General features: G+C 46.9%; 1 long non-coding RNA gene across 1 annotated transcript in view; it reads left to right on the top strand.

Annotated features, from left to right (window-relative positions):
• LOC144375999 (uncharacterized) overlaps positions 1–18402 on the top strand; it is a 23194-nt gene extending 4792 nt beyond the window's left edge. The window contains exons 2-3 of the long non-coding RNA XR_013435974.1: positions 7943–8014; positions 18174–18402. This is a non-coding gene — a long non-coding RNA (uncharacterized LOC144375999). The remainder of the gene's footprint in view (positions 1–7942; positions 8015–18173) is intronic.

The raw sequence follows: 18402 nt of genomic DNA, 5'->3' as shown, positions 1-18402 counted from the left end.
AGAGCCGGCATGCCCTCTGGTCATCTCTCAGAGTTAAGAGTGACGGCTCTTTTCAGATGGACGAGTGGGAGATGAAGCCCCCTCATCCCTTGGAGGCAGGATGAGTAGTGGAGGCTGTGTCACGGAGCTCTGCAGCAGCATACATTATCAACCATCCTGGAGCCTCCAGAACCCTCAGCAGTAAGGTCCAGTCTGCTTGGCCCAGCAGCCCTCCGTGTGTTTGGGCCTTAGAGGTGGATATGCCCCAGGCCTCGTGCCAAGGAGCAGATCATCCTATCCTCTGGGCTAAGGCCACAGGAGGCTGATGGAACCTTTGAGAGGTGGGGCCTAATGAGAGGTCTTTAGGTCAATGGGGATTGTGCCCTCAGAAGAGATGAAGCTACGTCCTGTGGGACCCTGGTGAGTTTCCAAGCAAGGGCTCTTTTAAAGGCCTGAGCCTGGCCCTGTGACGCTTTCTCCTGCTTGCGCTCCCACCGTTGCCATCGCCAGGATGTGACGCAGCTGGAAGGGCCCTCACCAGAGCTGGGTGCAGGTGCCCTGCTCTGAACCTCCAGGACTATGACCCGTAAACCTCTTTTCTTGATAAAGTTAACATTTTGTTATAGGAACGAAAAACTAGTGCAGATGGTCACTGCCTGTGCACCGAACCCTACGCTACGAAGGGATTATAATTTGATTCAGCATTTCCAAAAGGGTCTTACAGGCATGTTAAAAGGCTATTCCAGTGATGTTAAAATGAGATACATGTGCAAAAGTGTGTGATCTCTGTTCTAGTAAGTTTGGAAAATATGTTGATAAATAGAGTTGATTTTTTTTTTTTTAAACAGAATTCCTCAGGCCTTTTCAAATGCAGTCCTGATTCCTGATTCCCTCTAAGAGGAAAACTGTGTATATTTTTAAAAAGATTCTTATGTTACAGGTAGGTGATGTTTCTACTTACATTTAGGTTATGACAGGTAACAGCGGCCTTGGACATTGGTTTATATTGCCAAAACATAGACGTGGATCTGTGTCTTTATGTGAATGAGGATACTCCAAAAAGTAAACAAGCAAATGTGGACGTGTAAGGAAAGGGCTAGTGGTGAGGGGGGAGAGGGGAGGTTTGCCTTCCTGGCAGAACTTAGGAAAGTCTGTACCTTTGAGCGAAGGCTGAGAGTCTTTAATTCTGATTCACTGGGTGACCTTCAAAGGTTCAGCCAACATAGGTTTCCCTGTATGCAAAGCAGAAATTTGCAAAGTGAAGGCACCTTGAACTTTTCTTGCAGGATAGCACAAGGATTAGACAAGCCCGTGCAATTAAAGTGTTTTGAGTTCTGTGGTTAGGTACACAGCCTAATGACAGGGTACAGGTCCCACCACTAGCAGGATTAACGGCAGGAGGAGGGCAGGGTTGGTTGCAGAGAGGCTCCGACAGAGTCTGTCCCCCAGGATTGTGGGTAGCCGACATCCTGGGGTCCGGATGAGTCATGGTCTGTGTGCATAAACAAGCAGGCACACATGCGGCACCCCTGGGTTCCAGTGGCTCAAATTCCCCCAAAGAAAATCTTGAAGATTCTAGAGGAAAGAAAATGTACAACAGCTACTAGGAGGCTTTTCTTCTATAGTGGACAATACAAAATGGGATGCAAATGTCTCTATTTATTGGGGATTCTGTGGGACTGTCCAAGTGATTATTTGCCTACATCCTGTTGATCCTGGTCTTGGAGATCAGGGGCAGGTCCTCCTTCCCCCAGCGTTGAAGATTAAACACTGGAGAAATGAGGCAAGCACAGAAAGCAAGTTTTAAGAAACAGAACAGAGATAGTAGACTTCTCCAGAGAGGAGCTGGGACTCAGAGCTGGTGTCCAAGGGACTGGGGGTGTGTTGCCTTTTTTATAGACCCCACCCCCCCTCTTTCTTTCCTGCTTAAGTGACCAAAAGGCAGGAAAAGAGCCACCCAAGGGGTACTCATTAGCAACTCCTTGTGGGTTGGGAGGAGGATTCAGGCATTGGTAACCATTGAGCAGGGAAGTGCTATCTGGAGTTTAGCTGTTAGCAACTCATTTCCTTTTTAATTTAATTTAATTTTTTCAATAATCAGCTACCTGTCCTTTGCCCCATCTCACTGCTACAACCTCCCAAAGAGATGAGACCCCCCTCCCACACACACTCTGCCAAAAGAAATATATATATATACATATCCCAAACTGAATTTTTCTGTTGGTTAGCTTCTGTATATTGGGCGTGCTGGGGGTTTCTGCTGTCTTACTTTTGTACTTCCTCTCTCCCATTGCTGAGTCATTGAAAGGCCTAGAAATCAGGGAACGAGGCTGGGGTGTGTCCAGCAACCATAGAGCCTGACTCTTTCCAGTAGAACAAGAGCGCCACCTGGAGTTGAGTGTGAGCGCTGCAGATCCCTACTTGGAGGAACAGGTCTGAGAGTGAGGTGAATTAGAACTGGTTTTCTTTGGCAGCAACAAGCCGGTCAGTCAGGTCTGACTTGCATCTGTGAGATCCTGAATTATTTTTAGCAAGATGCAGCATAACATTCAGGGATATCCAGAGAAACAGCACCAATAGGATATGCATGTATAGCATTAAGACCATTAAGAGATTTAGTTTAAGGAATTGTTTCATGCAAAGGTGGGTGTCGGCAAGCTTGAACTTCGTAGGATGGCCCTGGAAGGCTGCGGATTCAAGTAGCAATTGATGTTGGTCTCATGGCAAATTCTTCTCCAGGAAACTTCAGGTTTTTTTTTTGCTTGAAGGGCTTTCATCTGATTGGATGAGATCTTCTCACATTATCCATAGTCGTTTCCGTTGCTTAGAGTCAACTGGCTGTAAAAGTTAACCGTGCCTACGAAATAATTTCCCATCAATACCTGGACCTGTGTCTGTTTAAATAACTGGATTTTTAGTTCCGCCAGCACATGAAGCTAACCATCACAGATAGCACCATTGGCACAGGTAGAAAGTTTATTTTTTGACATGATGATATATGAATGATTCTTCACTTGTTTTGTTATCCTACAGACTCGACAACATTTCAGGTTCGATCAGGTGCATTGCAATTCTAATTATTCCATATATCACGGGGCTAGATGCGGATGTGTTGCTGTTACTGGCTTAGAATATGCACAGCATGACTTCCCCCAGTGCCAGCAACACAAAGATATGTGGAATAAGTTTCCTAAGAAATAGGGTACTTTCCCAGGGTGGACATTTGTGAGTCCACATATGTGCACAATTGTCCAACTGGAGCTGCTTGCCCTGTGGTGGAAGGTGGTTGGACAGGCTGGCCAGAGCTTCCTCTGGGGAGTGGCACCTTGGTCCTTTGAAGCTGGTGTATTTCTGTCTAGAATTTCTGGCAGAGGCTGGCAGAGTGAAATGGTTATCCTGGGTCACTGTCCCATTCGGATCTATTGAAAAATAAAACAGGGAAGGGCTCCATCGTCCTGATGATTTTTTTTAACCTCATGGGATGTGGAGGAGGCCTCTGTGGTGGGGAACTCTGAGAGAACCTTCTCCATGAACCCGCAGAAAGCAGAGCAGCAGAATGCGAGGCAGCCAAGACTCTTGTGGTGGGTGCTCAGTGTGAAAGAAAAAAAGAGGAAATTGGATTCCTCTGGAATTCTGTGGCCAGGAATGTCCCAGAGAGTCTATGAAGGGAGAAAGAGAAGCTACAGCCTCTCTATTGTGACGGAGGGGACACAATTCCTGGCATGTGACTCCAATTTCCTTGACTCCTCTAGCTCAGTATTTTGGCATTTCCTAAACTTCAACTGTTCATTCCCCTCTTCCGTCACCATCTGAACATGCTGGGTATATTTTCCTGATGTAAGCATAACAAACCCGAAAGAAATCGCCTACGTACCCTGGGCATGCACACCTTTACACACTACAGTGGTTCCTATTCACGTGTCTGTTGCAAAGCCCACATCAGGTGCCTATGGTCAACTCAGATAAAGACATGGATGTGTGCAGAGCTGCCGTGTAATGATGAGAACCGGGACATCATGACCTCCTAAAGTTCCCTTTTCTCTTAGGTTTTCCTGATTACGAGATCTAATCATTGAGTAGGCTTGAGTTTGCACGTACAGCAAGGGCCTGCTCTCACTAAGGCAGTGGTTCAAGCTTTGTGAACTGCTCAGTCTCTGGTGCAATTCACGGTACTCTCAATACCACCCGCAGCCAGAGGTGATGAAGATGAAAGTTCCATGAAAATCACTTAAAATATATATTAAAGACCAACCAGGATGGCAATCTGGAAAAGTCACTGTGCTGGTCATTTCCATGGCTGCCGCTTTTGTCCTCGGCCTTCCCCTTGGTGTCGATGACTAAGGTACTAGGGGGAAACCCATTTGATTTTATGAAAACATAAAGGAAAAAAATAAAAAACCGAAATATTAACATGTAATTGGCATATCTTAAAGAAAGAATGAAACAGGTGCGGTGGCACACGCCTGTGATCCCAGTGCTTGAAGGAGGCTGAGGCAGGAGGATCGCGAGTTCAAAGCCAGCCTCAGCAAGAGTGAGGCACTAAGCAGCTCAGTGAGACTCTGTCTCTAAATAAGATACAAAATAGGGCTGGGGACGTGGCTCAGTGGTTGCGTGTCCCTGAGTTCAATCCGTGGTATTGCCCACTGCCCCCCAAAAAGAAAGAATGAAACTTACAAAGCAGTGTGTATTTTGTTGCTGAATGATTTGCTTAACTCCACCAGGTCTGAGTTGGAGAACTCAGCCTCAGCCCCATGAAATACCATGCATCCTCCTCCTCTTGTTCTGAGGTGGGGGATTCTGTGCTGATATTGCCTTCAAATCCCTTTACGAGCTCTATTCTGAGCCTTTCTCCATGGCTTTGCCCTTCCTCTCTCTGTTCCGTGTAGCACCCTTGCTTTTCCTTTAGGCAGAGAACTGTCCTCACCCCACGGCTCACCCAGCTGTCTCCTCTTCTGCTCTCTGCTTTCACCATGGAAACACCCCTGGGTTAGAAAAGGAAAGACTGAGCCACTGGCGAGGATGTCGGGGGAAAGAGCACACTCATACATTGCTGGTGAGATGGCCAACTGGTGCTACCACTCTGGAAAGCAGTATGGAGATTCCTCAGAAAACTTGGAATGGACCCACCATTTGACCCAGCTATCCCACTCCTTGGTTTACACCCAAAGGTCTGAAAATCAGCATACTACAGGGATGCCACCACATCAATGTTTATAGCAGCTCCATTCACAATAGCTAAGCTATGGAACCAACCCAGGTGCCCTTCAACAGATGAGTGGGTAGAGAAAACATGGTACATATACACAATGGAATATTACTCGGCCATAAAGATGAATGAAATTATGGCATTTTCAGGTCAGTGGATGGAATTGGAGACTATGGTGCTAAGTTATGACATAGCTGGTTCCAAAAAACCAAAGGCTGAATGTTCTCTCTGATATGTGGATGCTAACACACAAAAGAAGGAAGAGGGAAGAATAGGAGTTCATCAGATTAGACAAAGGGGAATGAAGGGCAGGGAGGAGGAATAGGAACAGGAGAGACCGTGGAATTATCAGACATAACTTTCCCATGTTCATAGATGAACGCACGACCAGGGCAACTCCACGACATGTTCATCACAGGAATGGGATCCTAATTAGAATAATTTATACTCCCTGTATGTACATGTCAAAACACACTCTACTGTCCTGTATATCCAGAAAACAAACAAACAAACAAACAAACAAAAAAGACTGAGCCGCTTGCTCTCCAGGACAGTGTTCTGGAACCATCCATGGGGCTTCCTGACCTCAGCTGTCTTTTGGAGCCAGACAGTGCATCTGTCCCTGAGCGGTTTCTTTCCTGCTCGTGTGGGCTGTGTGTGAATGTCCCTCCCTGTCCTTCTGCTTCCCTCCTCCTCCAACTCAGAGTATCCAGGCCACAGTGTCCTGCTGGGGAAGCATCTGGAGCCAGGAGGTCACTTCTGAAATCCCTCCAGAGGGGCTTCTTTTTATCACCAGTTGGTTTTCCTTCTGTGGGGCCTTGCACAGTTACTTGCTTCTAGTAAAGAGGAGGAGGAAAGGAAGAGCAAGACCCGATGGAGAGGCTCCCACCTGACGGGAAGAGGAGATGAGAGGGCCGCTGATACCTGGTAAGGGGCGGGGGCGGAGAAGGAGTGCCACTCAGCCAGCAGGACACAGGTGTGGACAGAGCCCCCAGACGCCAAAGACCCACAGCTAAAGGAGAAACCCAGCAGGTGAAGGACAAGTGCGTTGATTATTAACCACTGGGCGAATCTGGGTGTGGCTACATGACAGATGGTTCATTGACTTTTCTATTAAGAGAACTAAAAACTCGTGTTTGCCTGTTTTTTAAAAAATAAAGAGCAAAGTGTGGTGGTGCATGCTTGTAATATCAGTGGCTCAGGAGGCTGAGGCAGGGGGATCTCAAGTTCAAAGCCAGCCTCAGCAACTTAGCGAGGCCCTAAGCAACTCAGAGATACCCTGTTTCTAAATTAAAAAAAAAAAAAAAAAAAAAGGCTGAGGATGTGGCTCAGTGGTTAAGTGCCCCTGGGTTCAATCCCCAGTACCAAAAAAAAAAAAAAAAAAAAAAGACAGAGAGGGATAATACAGCTGAATAAAAAAGAGATTCTTTGTTAGAAGAAAAGACTGAAACATTACAGAGACAATTTCATTGAGTAAACTGCAATAACATAAGTAAAGACTAAGTCAACAATCAAGCTGCTAGATGATTTAGGGCTGAAGCTGCAAGAATAGAAGACAGACACTGTCAGTTTGGGGAAGCTCCTCCTTGTTGTCTAGGATTTATCACAAAAGCCCCAGAATTTCAAATACGTGCTCAATAATTTTTACATTGATTTTCTATGGAAATATAAAAGTTTGGACATAATGGGTTAAATAAAATATTCTTGAAGTCAACTTCACAAGTTTCTTTTATTTTTTTAAATGAGCTAACTAGAAAATTAAATCTTACACATGTGCTTACGTCCCCCTGTATATTGAATAGCGGGAGAGAGAGGGTTAGGGCTGCTGCAGGCGTTAACCGTCTTGAAAAGCGGTTGCTACCTGGAGCATGAGGCTGGTACCTTGAGGAGGGCAGAGACGTTATAGTTATGGAGAAACGGGAGCTGAGCCCTGCCCTGACTGCACCTGAAGCATTTCAGACCTCAAATCAAAGGAACCATTGAAGCCTGGGGACATGGTTTAGTTGGTAGAGCGCTTGCCTCCCGTGCACAGGGCCCTGGGTTCAATCCCAGCACCACCAAAAAAAGATGTATGTCTTATTGGCTTGAATTGGATTTTCTGTTTCAAGCAACAGGAAAATCCTCACGGAATCAGGCTTGCAGAATTCCTCATGGCTCATTATTTCAAGTATTTATTTATTCCCAAGATAAGTCTCACCATATTGCCCAGGCTGGCCTTGAACTTGTGATCCTCCTGCCTCGGCCTCCTGACTAGCTGGGTTACAGGCACATGCCACGGCCACATGCCTGTGGAGAGTTTTTGTAATGATGCAATGTCAACTCCTTTGAGACCCTCCAAGCCCCGCCTCACTGTTCACTCAGGTGGACTTCTCATAGTTTTTCATGGGGGACCCTGGATCTTGTCCAGCCAGCCCCATTTATCATCCCTGTTAAATGTCACATTCACGCTTTTAACAACCAGGCTATGCTTTTAGCTGGTAATGTGCCAAGAAATGCAAATTTCCATGCACGAGGTTGACGGAACAAGTGCTCTGTGTGTGTTGGTCTTGACTTTCCAGGAACAGGAGACAGACCTGGGCTGGAGTACTGTCCCTCCACCACAAATGGGCTGGGGAGGTGCTGGGCAACTTCCTCAAACTTTCCAAGTCTCAGTTCCCCCCAGGACTGTGTGGGGGTGAATTGACCTTGTGGCAGATTAATTTGATGGTCACTAATACTCATTCCCTCCTCCTGCCCTTTCTCTGCTCCACACTCCAGGGGAGTTGGCGATACAAAGGAAGGGACAGATCGAGAGACAGACACGACATCCAGGACACTCCACAGGGTCTGGTGAGTCCCTGGGGGTGGGTAACCACACTGAGTCTTGGGAACCATGGTACAGAGACCCCGAAAATAAAATGGGAGCAGGAGCTGACCCTCCAAGGCCAACTTTTCTAAAGACCCCAGATGAAACATAATTAGGACCATTCTGGAAAAACTCTTGTGTTTGACCGAACACGCATGACCAACCCTTCCTCGGAAGCCCTGACCTAGGCGGGGGCTTAGATTTCCATTATGCTGAAGTCAGCTTTTCACTGCTGTGACAAAAAGACTCGACAAGAACAATTACAGGAGGGAAAGTTTATCTGGGGGGCTCACGGTTTCAGAGGTCTCGGCCAAAGGTGGCCAACTCCATTCCTGGGGGCGTGAGGTGAGGCAGGAGGTCATGGCAGAAGGAGTGGCTGAGGTAAGCAGCCCGGGACGTGGCACCAGGAAGCAGAAGGAGAGCTGTGCTCCAGAAGGACAAGATATAAAAATCTAGACCCCAAAGCACCCCCTCCAGCCCCGCCCTGCCTGCCTGCAGATACTGCAGTTAACCCCTCTCAGGGGATGAATGCACCGGTCAGGTTAAGACTCTCCTAACCCAGTCAATCGTTTTACCTCTAAACCTTCTTACATTCTCTGACCCGTGAGCCTCTGGGGGACACCTGACATCTAAACCATAACACACCATGAAATTTATAACTAAGGGACCAGCATTATTCTCAGTGTATTTGATAACTGTCTCAAGAACTTCTGAAGTTTTTACCTTGTAAAAACTTTGCTTTCAGCCCAAGTTCCCCTGCTAGTACGAGAGTCTACACAATCGACACCTTTAAGGACTAATTTATTTTCCTCCTATTTCCAATATATTGATTTCCAACATATATATTTCCAATAGATTGATTTCCAGTCAATCCACTATTTTTCCGACTATGTTTAGCTTCTGACTGTTCCTTTAACTTACATCTGAAAAAAAAAATAAGTAGCATTTCTCCTATTTTCTCTGAAGCTTCTGTTGTTCTGACCCCATGAGCACGGAGGGAACTGATTCTGCTTCGCTGAAGGCTGTCAGAGACCAAAGTCACGACACACGTTAGTTTAACCTGGTACTTGTGCAGCAGCTGGGCTGCAGCTGACGTGTGGGGCTGCACATCAAGGACACGGGAGTCACGTTACCCCTCTTCCTATCAGTTAGGTAGTATTAGGGGGTGGGCTGATAGGACCCAGCCTCTGCAGTAAGCCCTCAGGGCCCTCATGAACTTCAGGTCCAAAACATCACGTGCTCATCTGACTTGGGCAACAGTGTTGAATCAGCTTTTAAAGAAAGGAACTTTAAAAGCTTTTCTAAGTATTGTCTCTCTTTTTTACTTGAGCAACAAATGTTCAGAAATCATTCTGGCCAACAAGATTGTCACTTGCTGTATTAACTTTAAAAGAGGAGAGGAATGAAAATTTCACGTTTGGGGGGGGGTAGGGTGGGGTGGGGTGCTGTGGGTATTGGTCTATGAAATGCTAAGATTCGCATGCCCTGTAGAGGGCAGTATTTCCCCTTGCCTAAAATGTCTTCCATCTTCCAAACTCCTGTGTAAGGCAGAGCAGCTGTATCCACGGAGGGCAGAATTTAAGAACTTCTGGGTTCAGTGCTGAGGGCAAATGTCCTCTGGAAAGCAGGCATCCTTGCTGATGCCCTCCAGTGATGCTGGACTTTGTTACTTTAGCCTCCTGGGGCCTGTCTGAGCTGAGGATTGAAAGATGGAGACAGAATAAAAGCACAGAAAGGTGAAAATAGACAGAAACCTGTAGGAAGAAGAGGGATGAGGATTTGAACAAAGTGGGAGTTTAAATTCTCCCAAGGCCAAGCAAGTTTCTCAGTCTCTATTTCAGCTGAGAGTTCTGCCCTCTGGAATCCTGTTCCCTCTCAGAGCTTGCTACAGTCTGGCTGCAGCAAAATAACCGGGGGGTGTCGAGGACCTTGTGTACATTGATACAGCAGGAGTGGGAGCCATTTATTGTAGGACCGGAGGGGTATATATACATTCCACACAGCTTATCTTAATTAACATAAACTAGATACAGCAGCCAACCAATAAGGAATCTCCACACTTAATGGCTCGCTGGCGTTACTTCACAAACCACTCCCTCTGGCAAAATGCCAAGCGCCATCTTGACTTGTTTACAGACCCTAACATTTTCCCTTTTGTTTAATTTAAATAACTACCATAGTGGTTTTTACACAAACACCATCAATAACCTGCTACCAGCAGAAGGGGAGGATACAAAATGCCACAATACCAAGGCAATTGATGGCTCCATGCAAGAATCCCTTGGAAAAATTATACCAGCAATGACACAGTTAGCAAAGATACTGAGTTACAATTTGTTATAGATTACAGTTTGTTGTCTCAGTCCAGGTAAAGCAGTGTCTCAATAGATAAACTCACAGTCCAGGTAAATCACAGTCCAGGTAAGCTCTGCAGGCAGCTAGCTTGATCTGAAGTCTCGTCCGGTTCTCGGCAACACTGGAAATTCTTCCACCCTTGTCCTCACTGGCACTGGGATGAAGGCAGGAACTCCAGCAATGATGCTAAAGAAAATCCTGTAGCATTCCACTAAGAAAAAAACCTTCTGAACAATTTAGTACATTATCTCAAGGTTTTTTACATTTTAAACAGGCCTTAATGGTGCTCATTATTCATCAGCCTCTAGGTGTGGGAGAACCATTGTAGCTTAGTTATTGACATTGAAAATGACCAAACATCAGGGATGCCAGTAGTATCTTCTGCCGGCTATAGCATCCCGGGCAGCCCCAGATGGCCCTGGGGAGTGTCCCGACTCAAACTGCTTCCTTGCACAGGGAGCAAGAGCCCGGAGGCTTCCGGGTCAGGTTTGGATTTGGGGTCTTGCAGTGGCATCCTGCTCCCTGGTGGGGGGGGCGGGGAAGAGCTGGCTGCCACCGCTTGGAAAGTCCTTGCTGCTCCATGAGCAGCTCACACACAGCCGCCACGCCGATTCATGCACCCTCCGGTACCGAAAAGTATTCAGTAATAATAGCCTTTTGCTGCAACTTTTTTCCTGATAATCCTTCCTCCTCTGAACTTTCTTCTTTCTGACTAGAGTTCCTGGGCTTCCATCAACACATGCCCTAACTATTCTTGGTTCCACTGGGGTGCCTGCTTCCCTTAGTAATTTACTTCGCACCCCTTCCATATTTTCATCACAAAGACAATACAATACACTGAGACAAAACAAGACACAAACATACTGTATCAATCCTCTCCATTTTCTCGAAATGGCCATTTTTCCTCTCGCCCTATCTGCCTAGGGATGAGCAGATTTGCTCCTGTCCTATCTATGGACTATGGACGGGCAGCTTTTTCTTATCAACTTACCCCTGAGTGTCCCGGGGCTCCTTGTACGGGCCACCATCTACCGCAGTCCGGCTGCAGCAAAATAACCAGGGGGTGACGAACAACTTGTGTACATTGATACAGCAGGAGTGGGAGCCTTTTATGTAGGACAGGAGGGGTATATATACATTCCACACAGCTTATCTTAATTAACATAAACTCGTACAGCAGCCAACCAATAAGGAATCTCCACACTGAATGGCTCGCTGGCGTTACTTCAAAAACCACTCCCCCTGGCAAAATGCCAGGCGCCATCCTGACTTGTTTACAGACCCTTAAGAGCTGACAAGGGGCTAGTCTGAGGCTTGTTGGGGGGATGCTGGTGCTAACAGTGCTTGGACCCCAGGAACCAGGAAGCTCAGCCTCTGGGAACTTCTGCAGGGTGGAGCTTCTTGGTGAACAGGTGGAAATTTACCTGGGGAGATCCTGGGCTGGGCCATGCCCTGGACTCTCTGATCCTTGGGGGTTATTTTTAGCATCCCACACTGGGGAGCAAACAATGCCTCCAAATGAAAACTGGCACAGGTTGACCACCTCCGGGACTTCTCTCTCTTCAATCAAAACTAGCAGGAAACTGAGAGCAAGAATGTTATTGTCACCAATTAAATGAGCATATTTACTTTGAGAATATTAATAATCACATAGGTTGCTAGAGATAGGTGGGGAGTGAGACTGGTAGCAACCTTTCTTGAGAAAATCTCAGATTCTTTTGCAAGTGAGCCACAGAACAAGATCACTGAGTCACAGATGGGAACTTGCTTCTTCATGGGGAATCCGAGACAGGGTGATTGGATTCTTCATCTTGCCCCTTGAATTTCTCCTTCTCAGATTTATTACTTTTTCATGGTCCATGTTAATAGCCATTTGTGATCCGGAATCATCTGATCCTTTGATCTGTGTGGGCGGAAGTGACCCTGGACACCTCTTGGGTCACAGGAGTATTTTTCTATAACACAGTGGAATAGCACTGGAAAAACCAGTTCCGATGTGCTTACGTGGAAATAGAGTCTGTTCATGAAACCCCAAGTGACCTCTATTGAAATGAGCATTTGCTGGTCAGAACAGCCCCTCACGGAAGGCACTTTAGGCTGGGCTTCTCAGAGGTTAATGGTGTCTTGGAGTGCGATTATAAGTGTTAAGGAACCCAGGTCAATGAAAGCAGGTTTTTAGGACATGGTGCTTAATCTGCCCCTGCCCTGCCCCTCCCTTATTTTCTAGTTTCAAGAGGAAAAATAAAGGGGAACCAAATCCTGCAGAGGAATTGTCTGTGGGAGATGAAGGTCAAGTGGAAGGGGAACGGGGCCAGTTGATGATTAACTACTCTTAAGAGGCAAAGCAAATGGGGCCTCTCCAGGGAGACTTGCTTAGCCCTTAACAGGTTCCAATCAGAGAAACCCATTTGAGAATCCGGGGATTATCACAGTACGGGCTTCTCTCCTCCCCAAACCAGGAAACAGAATGTCCCAGGACAGAAACCCACAAATAAAACATGGTTCTGTCCGGTAAGGAAAACATACAAAAAGTGTCCTTCCATGTCTAAAATTCTAGGGAGGACAGCAAAAAGGAGACTGTGACGGCTTCCCCACCCCCGACTGTGGAGAGTGTAAGAGATTCTGGAGGCTGAGGGACCTTGGCAAGAGACCCAGGCCATGATGCTCAAGTTCCAGAAAAAACCAAAACCAGAACCCAAACCAGGAATCCAGTCTTTTAGGAAGAGTGATCTGTAGAGCAGGAGTCCCAGGAGGGTTGGTGAGACAGTACTCACCCTGGCACCAGCTCTTTAAACACGACGTGGTTGGTGACAGGAAAGTGACCACAACACTCGACACTCGGAGCCACCAAGAGATCTTTATTGTGACAGTGTCTGATTAACAGGGGATGGAGAGAGAGAGAGAGAGAGAGAGAGAGAGAGAGAGAGAGAGAGAGAGAGAGAGAGAGAGAGAAGAGAGTGAGAGAGAGAGAGAAGAGAGTGAGAGAGAGAGAGAAGAGAGTGAGTGAGAGAGGGGGTGGCGGCAGGAGGGAGGTTTTATAGCCATAATCTAATGGCTCTCTGGGCCTGCAAGCTGCCGTGTTGGCGTGCAATGACTGGGTCATCCAGTGGTTGCTAAGGTGACATTTCCTGCCTTCAGGCAGCCGGGTGGGGGTCAGTGTTCGGCCTTGAGTGGGCTGAGCGTTCAGACTTGAGGCAAACCAGCGATAAGGAACCAGGCGGGTGAGGGTGAGAGTCCAGGCCGCCTGCAGCTAAGGTTTGCTCAGCCTGCCCCATAAGTAACAGTTGATCCGCTTCCTCAGTGATTGGCGGAGAAGCTGATCTTGTTGCTGTTGCCGTAACTACAAGGCAACCAGTCACTTCCTGGAACTCAGGCAGTTGTTAGGGGCAACGTCTGAGTGAGAGGACAGATGTGGGTGTCGGCAGCTCTAGGACCCCTGGGTTCTGTCTCCTCTCTGCCCCTGGCCCTAAGCCTGTTTCCAGCGTTCCACGGCAGCTGTGCCTGGGTCCTGGGCTGAGAGTCCCCTCCCCTGGCTTTGGGAGACCACCATAATCAACAACAAAACCTCACAGACCTGCTTGTTTTTGGAGCAAGCTTTTCTGTAATGAGTTCCCTAGGGCACCGACTCCCTGAGATCTTGTGAGATGTTTCTCAACTTAGGTATTCCTCGGCCAATGAAGCCTGAAATTTTGATCTAGAGTAAACTGGATCTGTTAAAAACTTTCCTTTACTTCTAAATGTCTCAGATTCTGCATGAGTTCATGTGCACTGTGCATCTCCTAGTGGATAGACACAATGCAGAGTACAGATCCATTTTTTTTTTTTTTTTGTGGTGCTAGGGATGGAACCCAGGGCCTCCTGCCTCCTAGGCAAGTGTACTAGCTCTGAGTTACACCCCAGCCCTCTCTGATGATGCTTTTGATTGCTGACTCTCTTCTTACCTAGCATCTGGAGAGGCTGGCCCACTTTGGGAAATGCTGTGTTACTTCCACCTGTGCCCTAGAAGCTCTCCATTCCTGAAAAAAATCTGCAACTTAAGGTCTCAATGTGTTAGGGAGCCAATAGGCACAGTGGAAGGACCCATCTTACAACACATCAGGGGCACATGTAAGCCAGTGTGGGGATATGAATTCAGCCCACGTCCTTTCAAAAGTAGGCTTTTTGATGTGTTTATTGATGTGTTTTGTAGGGAATGACTAATTCATAATATAATACTATCTTTTTTTTTTTTTAAAAATAATATTTTTTTGAGACTCTTTTCCTAAAAGAAAATTGAAGTTGTATTTGGAAGCCTGGGTCAGCTCTTGGTGCCCAGAATAAACCACCAGAGTCCTAGTGTCCCTGTTTTCTGAAAGTCACCACATTTTAGTGTCAGCTGTCAGTGTGCACCACAGACCCACACTGTTTCAGATTCTAAAAATGCTGGTGAATTCTGTTCTGGAGAAAACTGCTGGTCCCAGGAAAAAAAAATATGAAGCACGTTCAACATCCTTCTCTCCTTTACTCCTAAGGGGGCATTTTGCAGACGGTGGTTTCCGAGCACCCTGGGGCTCCAGAGCCGGACTGAGCTGATAATGAGACATGCCCAGAGCTGGAACCCTCCGGCTGGCATTGCAGGACTCAGAATGTCGGGCTGCCTCCTTACCGTTTTGGTCTTCCACGGAGCTTAACCACGGAGGGCCTGGGGCCGGCTCCCTCCTGAGTGCATCCGCCTTCTCTCCTGTTTCGCTCGGGAGGTTGTGGAACGCCTTCTCTCCTGTTTCGCTCGGGAGGTTGTGGAACGGATGCTTCAACCCAGAGTGTTTTGAGTTGAGGAAGAAACTTGGCCATTCAGGGGACTCTTTCACCTGGGTTCAATCTTTCCTTGTGTCTGCTCCCCCCCTCCCTATCTGCTTAGATTAGGATGTGGGTCTAGGGGAGACAGATCAAGGATGCCCTTCAGTCTTCCGTGTCTTGGTTAAAATAGAGGCACAAAAGAAAACCTGGAGGTGGCCATTTGTAAGATAGCACTATGCTTCTAACGTGGTCCTCAAAGTTTACGGGTCAGAAACTAGGTCCCCAATGTTGCAGTGTTGTGAGGTGGGACCTCTGAAGGTGACTGGCCATGAGAGCCCTGTCCTAGTGAATACACAATCCATTTACAGGTTAAAGGGTTTTGCAGGAGTGGCTTTTTTTTTTTTTTTTTAATAAAATTAAGCTCTCTCTAACACTCTTGCTCTGTGCTGCCATATGAAACAATCCGCCATGTTGTGACACAGCACAAAGGCCCTCATCAGATGCTGAGCAAATGCCAGAGCCATGCTCTTGGACTCCTCAGTCTCCAGAACCCCAGATTAGATAAAACCCTATTTTTTATAAATGACCCAGCCTCGGCTATTTTGTAATAGTAACAGAAAACAAAAGACAAGAAGTTTCTGCACAGGGACTTGGATCTAAAACTTGTGGCAATCAGTGAAAGGTATTCTTAGAAGGGCTCCTTGGCATTTGTTCTTGGTCCCCCTTCCTTTGTAAGAAGTGTATTGGGGATTTCAGATCTTGGATCTTGGTCTTTCTTTTTCTTTCCCAATCTCCCTTTACCTTTGTTACAAAAGTACTTTTGATTGTGTTAGGTAACTAGAATATAAATGAATTATATGTCTGATGTCCTTGGTAGCTGAGAGCACATTAGAACGGTCCTAAATTGATTCCTCTTTCCAAAGGTTGAACCTATATCCCAGTCATTGCTCTTTAGCAGGAACATGAGCTTCTAAATCAATAAGCACGAAGCTTTCGACACCGTCCTGTGGTTTGATTTGAATGCAGTTCAAGCAGTTACCCGCCCAGGGGCCTGGATGAAGATCTGGGGAGATAGACATTTCCTGCCCTGCTTTCCTGACTGGTCTGACTCCAGGCACAAGAAAAAGCAAAACCAAGGGATGTGTCATGGAGGTGCCCCATGTGGCCACAAGATGGCGCAGTCTGAAAACATTTGTGCATCTCCAAAGAAACAAGGGATTTCTGTTTTTCACATGGAGGTCAAAGATCAAAAGCAGAACTGGAAAAAGACCAGATATTGTAAAAGACCACGATTCACGTCCTGAAGATTCCTGCAGTTCTTTGGCATGTTATTTCTGTGGGGAGGACTTGGGGGAAAAAAAGGAAATGGCCCAAAGAAACCTCCAGTGTGCATTCTGGGAATTTCCGGGACAATTTCTCATGTTCTTTTAGAGAAAGGTACAAACACAAGGCACTTTAATGTGGTTGTAAATAACAAAATGGGGTGGTGATGGGGGAAGGACCCCTCGTTCTCGTTGTAGGAGGGCCAGCTCTGTGATCACAGTTCCTGACCTTTCCGGCTGCCCCCGAAGGAACAGAAACTTCCTGACTTCACAATTGGACCATTGGACCCCGTTTCTTCCCATGGAATTTAAGAACTGGAAAGGACTTTCGAGAACATTGGGTTCCAACTTTCACCCAGCAGAAGAGCAGGTCTCATGATCTCCCTGACCACAGTAGAAACCCATCGGCCTGCAAACCTGGGCCTGGTGACAGGCCTTCCTGAGTCTTTCCTGGTAGCCTCAGGCGCACAGGTGAGGCTGCTGTCTTAGTTGTTCTGCTGCCACGTCGGCTTCCCCTCATGCTGCGTCCTGAGCACTTGTTATTTCACTTCATAGGTCTGTACTTCAAGCGCTGGGCAATGACCCCAACAGATAACACGCCTCACCTTACTGAGTTCTACCCCCAGCCGACCTGACCTTGCACAGATGGGCAGATGAGGAAGTCAGGGCTCAGAAAGACCAAGTGACTTGTCTTAGGGAACCCTGGTGGTAGGAAGGGGTGGTGGCAGGGACTTCCGTGGATCATGCCTCCAACCCAGAGCTCACACCTTGAGCTGCGCTATGACATCTCCTGAAGTGTGTGTGGGTGGCCTGACGGTTGCCATCTGAACCTGGCCAGATGCATCTGCCATCTGGGGCACTGGGTTCTCTCTGTGCTCATCACCTCCACAGTCTGAGCTCTATTTTTTCTCCCACCCAACATCCCTTCAAATATCATCATGTCCTGACCCGATTTCCATTTTTTTTTTTTTAATTAGCCTAAACTGACCCAGTTTTCTAACTGCCCCGGAAAGACACGGCTCTCCACCAGCAGTCATATGACCCCCTGCAGGTCACTGACCCTCTTTGGGATTCTATGTCCTTATGTGCAGGCCTCGTTGTCTCTGTGGTCACCTGCCAAGACTTGCAGTCACTCTTGGACATCTGCCTTGCCCATTAGTCTCCATGAGGTCAGGGGCAGCTCCGTTCACTATGGACTCCCTGGAGCCCTGACGAGTTCCCGGCAGGCTGCAGCTGTTTCATTAATAAAATAACAAACCACCTTCTCTTTTCCTACACAGGATCATGGTGAGAGACAAACAAAGCGTAGATGGCCAAAGTACTCATTGTGTTAAAAAAAATCATGCTGCTATCATGACCAAGACACTCAATTGCATATATATATAAAGGTCATCCTGTTGATTTGCTGATTTTCATGGAGTGTAAAACTCCCAGCCATCCATTTATTAATTTGTCAGTTATTTATTCATTTATTATTAATTAATAGTCTACTATGGGCTCAGAGAGTGCGTTTTAGTTTAAAGTACTTCTTACGAGTCCAGCAAATTATTTTCCTCTGCTCCAGTCAGGCTGTCTCATTCCTAATTCTGGCGTGTTACCCATGGTTACTACAGCACGCAATCCCTCAGGGGGGTGTCTTGCATTGGTTAGACACAGAATCCATGTGTTTGTCTTTTTGCTTGTTTTCTAGATAAATCATGTGGGTGGAACAGACGACAGAGCCAGTTTCAAATGTGGGAAGGGGTTGGCTGGCGTGTTTTAATCTGCCTCTGCTGGTGGAAGAAGCAGAAGAAAGCGTGGTGTCATGTGACTGGATTGCCCCAGGAAAACACGTTACTGTGGTTTGAAGCAATCAGTCCCCAGTTTGTGCCTCTGAGGCTAAAAGGAATTTGAAAACTAAAGGCCTTCGGAGGAACTGA

The sequence above is a fragment of the Ictidomys tridecemlineatus genome, chromosome 3, assembly GCF_052094955.1.
Source record: "Ictidomys tridecemlineatus isolate mIctTri1 chromosome 3, mIctTri1.hap1, whole genome shotgun sequence".
Taxonomy (NCBI): domain Eukaryota; kingdom Metazoa; phylum Chordata; class Mammalia; order Rodentia; family Sciuridae; genus Ictidomys; species Ictidomys tridecemlineatus.
The sequence above is the reverse complement of the archived record's forward strand: the minus strand, read 5'-3'. Positions and strand labels throughout refer to the sequence as shown.